This window comes from Falco punctatus, assembly GCF_963210335.1.
Source record: "Falco punctatus genome assembly, chromosome: 13".
Lineage (NCBI taxonomy): Eukaryota > Metazoa > Chordata > Aves > Falconiformes > Falconidae > Falco > Falco punctatus.
In genome coordinates, this window is record NC_137593.1 from 6,329,116 (window position 1) to 6,337,911 (window position 8,796).

At 51.0% G+C, this 8,796-nt stretch overlaps 1 protein-coding gene across 3 annotated transcripts in view; it reads right to left on the reverse strand.

Annotated features, from left to right (window-relative positions):
• PLD1 (phospholipase D1) overlaps positions 1-8,542 on the reverse strand; it is a 65,176-nt gene extending 56,634 nt beyond the window's left edge. For 2 of the 3 annotated variants that reach the window (XM_080410546.1, XM_080410544.1), the window contains exons 1-2: positions 8,343-8,542; positions 7,307-7,477 (exon numbers count right to left, since the gene is read on the reverse strand). The gene's annotated coding sequence lies outside the window, so the exon portion shown is untranslated. Of the gene's footprint in view, positions 1-6,037; positions 6,355-7,306; positions 7,478-8,342 lie in introns of those variants that run through there. The other variant, XM_080410545.1, reaches the window with a different exon arrangement.
• Between the last annotated feature and the right edge of the window lie 254 nt (positions 8,543-8,796).

An 8,796-nucleotide genomic window follows, 5' to 3' on the forward strand; every position in this document is an offset into this window, starting at 1 on the left:
AATCGCTGGAGGCTGCAAGCAAAGTCACCCAGCGATGGTGGAAGAAGCCCGTGCTGCCAGCTGCACCTGACCGAGAGCAGTGCAGTGTGTGCACACGAGGGCTGTGTTCTGGGCAGGGGAAATAAAGACCAGGGGGAAGAAGAAGAAATGAGGATTTCAGATTTTAAAATCCTCCCAGAAGCCTGGCTAGTAAAGTGGGAGAAGTTTCTGGGAAGTGGCTGGGTGATGCGTCAGTGCCGGCAGCATGGAAGAGCCCCGGGACACGCTGCCGGTGGGACCCTGATGGATGGGAGAGCCGAGGAGCAAGTTCCCACACGCGAGACAGCCGGGAACACCAACTGGCTGTGAATCACCCGCTTGCACAGGCTTGGACAGAGGCCGGCAGGGCGCTGCTCTGAGGGACATTGTCTGCCTGACACTGCCCTTTGTCTCTGTGCACTGGAACGCTCGTCCCGGAGAAGAGTGGTCCCTCTGTGCCCGGACCACCTTCCCCAGCCATGGGGAGGGAGCTGTAAACAGCCCCCGGAGCTGGGGAGCAGTGCTGGGACCCCCCCCCGCATCTGCCTGGAGGAGCCCAGGAAAGCACCAGGTGTTTGTCAGCAGGGTTATCTTATTTCACCAGGGGGAAAAAAAAAAATTAGAAAAAAAAATCCTCACATCAGGGCTGCACAAGGGCTCATTGCACTGGCAGAAACAGCCTAAGGCAGGAATCAGGCCCACTCACAGACCTGAAAACACAATCAAAGAAATCACAATTTAATTATTTTTCCACCAACAGGTGTAAACCAGAAAAATAACTCAACACCATGAATATTCGCTGCTGCCAGTATAGTGCAAACAGAACTCCACACTCAAGAAAAAAACCCAAGTCTTCCTGTTGAGTAAACCTACAAACAGCGATTAGGGTTTTCATCCTTAGCTCTGCACCTCCTCTCTCAGGGGCTTTCCCTACCCCAGCCCAGCTTGCCCAGGGTGAGCAGCAGAGTGATGCTCTTTCTCTTCTGCAAAAGATCTGCCCCATCACTATTCACATTGCCTTTTTATTACAGGCTTTTTCCCTAGAGACTTCACCCCTTAGGGCAGAAGATCATTTCTTATTTTATCTACGCTTTCTCTGCCAGAAAAGAGGCGAGGAGGAAGGGACAGCGTTAACCAAGATAACCAATACAAACTGGCTACTCTGCTGTCAGTTCCTACTACAGGTGTAGCACGATTTTATTTGCTGGAGCTCAATCAGGTCAACACTGCACCCCCAGAACACAAGGGGGAAGTTTTAAGGGAAAATGCTTGCAGAAACACAATCAACCAAAGAGCACAGAGGTGCGAATGCCGCATGCAGCCAAAGATGGCTTTAGTGCCGACGAGAAGATGAGTGCCAAGGAGACGCTGCCGGGTTCACTCCCAGCCAGCCCCACTCTTGGGCACATTTTCTCAGCAACAAAGCAAGCATATTAGCCCATTAAGATTGCTATCTCAAGGTGATTATCTCGATATTAAAAACCGGCATCCCATTTTGGCCATGACCCCTAACCACATGCGGCACTGTCACCCTGCCTGCCGTGGGTGCACGCTGTGCTCGCTGCTGTAGCGGGTCCTTCTGATAGCTGCTCCCTTCTCCTCCCTGACCCCTTTTTAGCAAGTTTTCCCACACTGACATCTACTTAGGCTCATGCAAGACAGACATGTTTTTAAATGACAAGGTTTTATTCCCAGAGGCAAAGCTTGCCTCCCTGCCAGGGCGCATGGCTTCCTCACCTCCCCAGGCGAGGGGTCAGCATGTGCCAGGGGGATGCCTGGCACTGTCCCAGCTCCTCTTGGGGTCCTGGCTCTCCAGCGTGGCAGCAGCAGCCACCAGACACTTCTCCCCGCTTCCCTGCACCAGCAGATGGGTGCCCGGGGGCCGCAGCACCCCAGCGCAGGCGAGCTGTCTGACAGACACGAGCCCACTCCTTCGTTACGTAAACCCCCGGGTTTTGGTGTTTATCTGCTTCAAGGATCTCTAAAGCACTAAATGCCACCGAAGCGTGTGGTGTGGGCCGAGGAGCGAGGGATGCGCCAAGCGCTCAGGGCAGTGGCAACGGCACGCGATGCCGACCCCAGCTATGAGATAGCTCCCACTATTATTGCATAGAAACAGAGAAAACTGGTTCTTGAACACACAAATATATGTACGCACATATCAAATCCCCAACCTGCGGATCCATGTTTCCCTCCTGTTTGCTCCCCCCAGGCACAGGAGCCGGGATAAGGGTACATGTCCCCCGCCCCAAGGGCCACAGCCGCCTCCTGCCAGCCTGGACACCCTGTGCCAAGCAGGGCAGGGAGCAGCATGGAAAGTATTTTTGTCAAGAAAAGCTGGCAAAGAGAGCTTCACCCTCCATCCCCACCCCCACCCCCCCATCCTCTGCTTTCCAGGGCGTCTACACACACAGCTGGTATGTACACCAGGCAGATGCTCATGATTCCATGAGAGTGGCAGGGCAGGGGCACATAGCTAAATACCTGTTCAGCAACTATTTTTTTTTAATTCAAACTGATTATAATGTATGTATATATCCGTTGTGCAGCTCAGCAGGGCTGAGGGCTGCCCCCATATAGTCAGGTGCAAAGAAGCCAGGCTGCATGCCAGCTACTCACACATCCCACATCTCAGAGTGCAGAAAAAGCATGGCAAGCACCACCTGAATAAGGCACAAAACAAAAAAAGCACCCTAACTCCCCACCACCACCTAAAACCAAAACCAGAAGTTTTTTGGGGAAAAAAAAAAAAAAAAAAAAAAAGGCAGCTGGCAAAGGTTTTGTGAAGGGAAATTAAAAAGAACACAGTTGCAACTTCAGTCACACAGCCGTGACCGAATCTCTCGCAGCCCCTGCAGGAGAGTTTTCAGGGTACAGGGCATGTGGGAGCAAGTTAAAAACACATCAGTTGTCAGCCAGACAATGGGAGGAAAAGGCACAAAGTGTTCGCTCTGACCCTCCTCAGCCTCAGCTAAGCCCAGGTGCTTACTGGCATTAGATACTCCAGCAACTCCACACCCAGAAGAAAATCAAATTGCTTCCTCAGCTGCTACACACAGATTTAAGGCCACTGTACAATGCTTGCTCCCACTCACACTTTTTTGTAACTTTTTTTTTTTAAACGACTTGCTTCAAAATAGCTGTTGCAATGCAAAATTAAGGAACCACCTGTTTGCAAGACAGGCAACAGAAGGGTCCGTCCCCTAGCCGCGCGCGATGCCTCGCTGCAGCACGCCGGGGCCCCATCCTTCGGGGTGTTCATTAGGTAGTGATAGAGAAGATAAATCTAGAAGCTTGTGTGAACATTAACAACTGATACCTTCTTTACAATTTCATTTCAAGGGAATAAAGTTTGTGGCAATACTGGCAGTTAAGTGCATTCCCCTGATGTTTCTTTCCCTGAAGCTTTGCTAACTTGCTTTAAATCAATTGCTGGAGAAGGGATAACTGTAAAAAACCAAGCTCAGTGCCTAACTAGCAGGCGGAGGAGACACAACTGCTCTTCTTTGCACGGTTTATCACGGAAGAGATTTCTTAAATCCCTGCTGGAAAGCCGGCCCACTGTGAAACACAGGATCTTTATTGCAGACACACCTGCAGCGTAAAGAGCACCTCATAAATTACAGGGGATAACAATGTCAAGTTGACACAAGTCTTTACACTTTGCTACTAGTAAGAAAAACAGTAAAAACTTCTAGGTGAGGCATGGGATTTCAGCTTGCTTCATGAAAGAATGATTTTACCAGCAAAGAGTACCTACCCAGTGCTCATAATTTTACTTATATTAAACAGTATCTTCAGCAGTTTAAAGAAGCTGCAATTTTGATCCCAGCAAACTCTTCCTCAGCTGCAAAAGCTCAAGAGACACCTGCCAGTAACAGCATTATTTGTGGCAGGAGTTCAAGCCTCTCACAGTAAAAAGAGCATCACAGCCCCCAGCAGAAATCACTTTATTAAGTCTTTTCCAGTAAGACCAGAGCCTCACCACTAATTTTCAATAATCTTGAAAACAAGGATGTTATGTATCTGGACAAAATTAAATGTGCAAATGGGTATTTAAGCAAGACCCTTTGATCTTCTCCAAGTAGGAAAGCTAAGCCTTGGCAAAAGAAAAAAAAAATAATAATTAAACAGCTGTACCTCTCCAACTTCCATTTAATCATTTGAACCACAGCCCACAGGGAATCTCTATAGATTCTAATAGGTCTTTTCAGAGGGATCGGGGTTTTCCCCAACCTGTTCTGATAAGCCTCAAGCCTCTCCTCCAGCAAGCTCTGACCCAGCCGGGGGCTGGCCCCCTCTCTGGAGGGAAGGGCAGCACCGGGGGGGCTCAGCCCTTCAGACAGCTAAACCCTGCATGAAGATGGGCGATGGGGACACCCCGCAGGTCTCCCATGTGCTGCACCCCTCAGCAGGTGGAGCCCAGGCACATTTTTCCACTGCAAAACCCCTTTTTTACAGCTCTGGTGGTATCTCGCAGCAAAAGGACAGAAGGAAGGGCCCCCTAGAGCCGCAGGCACAGGCAGTTACACAAAGGGGGTGGCAGCCACCACCCCACGACAGTGCTCAGCGCTCACCCCCCTGAGCGGGGATCAGGGATCCCAGCACCCTTGGGCAGCGCTCAGCATCACACAGAAACACTTACCCTGAAGGAGGGGGCTTTCTGCATATTCACAGTAAATACAGATGGCAAGCTGAAAAGGAAGGGTGGCCCGGGGCCCACAGGCTTGAACTTGAAGCTTCCCAATTTCTGGCAAAGCTGGGCAGGGTTTGGCTGTGAGACCCAAGCCACAGAGCTAACACTCCTGTGAGCATCATGCGAAGAGGCAGTCAGAAATTAAGTTCCCTGGTTACCTGCAAGCCTCTGGCATGAGCTCACACTATCAAATGCCAGAGGCAGCACGGGAACAAAAACACAAGTTCTTGAGCGACTGAAGACACTCAAAGATGAGTCCCCCCTGAGGCTGCAAACACAGGCAGCTACAAAACACAGCACCATAGGCAAACAGGGAGTATTTGTCCCAGCAGCCATGGACACACCAGCCTAGCCATGACACCTCATTACTTACAATCTTCAACCAAATGTCAAACCAGCAGAGCTGCATCCACTCCACTACACTGCCAGTGCCTGTCCCTCCAACAGCCACGTAACTCTATTGACTTCAGAGGCGTCACACAGATTTACTCAAAAGAGGGATCTGGAGACTGCATAGACCTGGACACGTAGTACGTATTGTCCTGCTGCGCACAGGGAGCCCGTGTCAGCCCTGACCGCGCAGGCAAAACACTCCCAAAGTCAACGGAGCTGCACCAGCTCGAATCACTGCCCAGGCCAGGTAGAGGTGTTTGGGGCTGAAGAGCTCTGAAGAGCAGCCTCCTACACCAAGGAAGAGCATCATGCCAAATCAAGAAAAAAAGCAACAGTCAGAAAAGGCTTCTGCTGCAAGAAATCAAGCCAGCAGCTCAGCAGAAGGGGTTATGTCAGCCCGCTGCCAGCACACCAGGAAACCCTCAAGCTTCTCCCATGTCTCAAAACAGCAACTGTTCAAAGGGACAGGGCACAGACAGTTTCACCGGCTTTGGAGACGTACCAGCCAAGCACATCTCTGAAACGCTGAGTTCACAGCGAACACAAAGCTACAATCTCCAGACTCCCAGACCCAGAGCCCCCACAACTGACACCAGCCTGGCCCAGTGCTCGGCAGCCTCGCTGGACGCAAACCCACCCGTTTAAACCCATGAAAAACCAGTAAGTCAACCCGAGTATGCCCTGCAGGGCTGAGAAACACCTCCCAGCGGCAACGCCTGCCTCAGCCAAGAGCCCAAGCAGGGAATGAACTTGAAAAATAAGCGTCCTGTGGGGAAGGAACCGCCTTCTCCTCCCCCGAACGGCCCCGCAGCCAGCCGAGCGCACCGGGAGCGCACCGGGAGCGCACCGGGAGCGCACCGGGAGCGCACCGGGAGCGCACCGGGAGCGCACCGGGAGCGCACCGGGAGCGCCAATTCTTTCTCTACCCACCTCCTGCCCCGGTGGAAGCGGGTGCCCCATGGCGCTGGCAGAGACGGGCGCTCTCCCAAGGACGCGGCGGCCCGGCAGCCGGCGGAGCCCCCCCGAGCAGCCGCCGCGCTCCCCGGCACCGCCCGGCCCCGCGCTTCCAGCATCCAGCCCGGCTCCGCAGGCGAGGAGAAGGGCGACCCAGCCCACAAGGCACTGCAGCCTATGAGCACTTGCTAATTAAGGGAAACCACTCCCCGCATGTTAAGGAGAATAGTGGGATGCTGGCAGGAAGGGTGGAGGAAAGGGCAGGGCGGTTTAATGAGTTCTGCCCCTTTTTTTATGCTGGGCACTTCTGAGCAGAGGGGGAGGGAAAAAAAAAAAGTAATAATCAAGAAATGACCCATGAACTGCTTTTCTGTTTCGACTTCACAGCCCTGCAAGTACAGGGGCTCAAAGTGATTTGCTCCACACTCGTGCAAACGCAGCTTTCACAGGGAGCGTGGATTTCCCCCCGTTGCACTCTCCTCGCAGAAGCCAAATTACTCCAACAGGGAGAAGTCAGTTTTCCCCTGCCGCCGCCAAGAAATTACATTTGGCGAGGGGAACAAATGAAAAAGTCAGTGCAAATTAACAATGAATTAAGTACATATGCGATGTTATTTTTAGCATAAGACAAGCGGATAATTATGGTCACATATTGTTTGTATCTGAGCAGTACTTGCCTGCACATGCTGCATTTCTCATGTTACTTCCCATACACCCTTTTTAACATGCAAAGAAGCAGATTTTTCAGAGAGAGAGAAAAAAAATGTGCTTATGGAGCCATTGAACTGGCAAGCAGAGAAGCAAAAATCCTCCATACGTTAAACAGCTATAACACAGTCTTGCAGACTGGCATGCTGGTAAAATGCCTGAAACCTGTCTGCAGCACTACGGCTTCCACCGCTGCAGCTGCACAGGGGATGTCTTGCTGACTTTTTCCAGGGAATTCTGTCTCTTCAGCAAGGTTTCAATATGGTTGTTAATGATATTTTTCTTCCTTGAAGGATTTCTTTTTTTTTTTTTTTTTTAAATAGTGAGGAACTAAACCATGGTCCTCAAATCTCTGTGAGATAAATAACCCAACTTTGGTCACGGCTAATGCAGAGGCAGCTTCTACCCCTGTTCTGGCCGTGCCATATTGAAGCATCCCCACGTTCTCCACTGGAACAGTACTGGCTTTGTTCATGGGCACAACTGCAACACATCGGCTCTGCTCATTTACACTGGGTTTACTATGACTTCACTTACCAAAATCAGCGCGAGTGACGTGCTTCAGGCTTCATATCAAACTCAGAAATCTAAGGTGGGTCCCCAACAGCATTGCAACACAGCTTCCTTCAACTCACGGTGCTGAGCTCAAGCAACGCTACACTCAGCATCTATGGAGAGCTGTGAGTCAGGGTGGCTCACCAGTGCCGTCTGTATTGAGCAAGAAAAAGACAGCACAGACATTTGTAACGCTCAGTGTCACGAGAGAACAAAGCAACAGAGAAAATCAGGGTGGAACTCTGCAGCAAAGAACAGGGGCAGTGGGAAATATGGTAAGTCACCCTCTATCACTGGCATCGCCTTTCTGATCCAAAGAGCGGGCAAAGCCGTGCTCGAGAAGGACACATTCCCCCCCACTGCAGAGGGGCTTCATGCCAACGCCAACGGATAGGAATCGGTGGACAGATGGCGGGGAGCATCCTTCAGGGCGCCTGCCTGCCTGGGCTGCCCCATTTCTGCCAGCCTCCAGCCTCACCGCTGCTAACCCCAGGGCTTCCTGGGGCAGGAGGCCAGCGGGCTGCAGGGGACCTCCACTGTCTCCCATTTCTGCACATCTGTCCACGCACACTGCTGTGGGGAGGGGGCCTCTCAGACACAGGGAGGAACAACTCTCTCCACAGCAAACCCCTGCCCACCCGCCCAGTGCTCATTTCAGCGCTCATCACCTATGCAACTGGCTGGCTGAATTCCGGCAAAACTTTACAGATCCATAAACCTTAGCTCAGTTGATGCATATTTAATTTCTCTGATGCTAGGTTTATTTTGGCAGTCACTGTGAGCAGGGTTAGACCAGTAGCAGAAGAGAGCAAACACTCTTGATGAGCATTTTGGCCTCTGTGTAGCACAATTCCTGTCTCCGAGCACAACAGAGAAGGTTCTCCACCCCCAGTTCTCTCTGTTATCACAGTTATCAGGAGAAACGCTGTTGTGCCTGTGTCCATTAGCGATTTGCTACACTTCCCCGTAACCTGCCCTGTCCCAGAGGCAATTTATAGAGTGGATACTTGCCACAAACCTTGAAAAATATCTCTGTCTGTCAAGGGCTCCTTTGGTTCTCTGTTCCCAGCTGCTTTTCAATCTTCAGAAACTTCCACACATCCCTCAGAGGGCACTTACTGCTGCCACAGAGGGTGTGAAGTTTTCTTATTTAATGTTTGATGCCGGTGCAAAGAGCGCGCAGTGTGCCAGTCACACAGGGATCGATGTCACTGCAATCTGCGAAACCAAGGTGCTAATATTAGGAATTTTTTATTCTTGTTATTTAGTTGCACTTCATTCATGTTTTTTCTTCTCTCTAAAACTTTTCGTTGCCATGGCTAATGACCTGGCCAAAAGTGGGGATATATGAGGCATACAGAGACACCTGCAGAAGGGCTTTTTGAGAAGCCTATGCTGCTGCACACCAAACCCAACCCGGGAACTGAATGATAACTCAGGAAAAGAAAAAGATTTTTTTTTTTTTTTTTTAA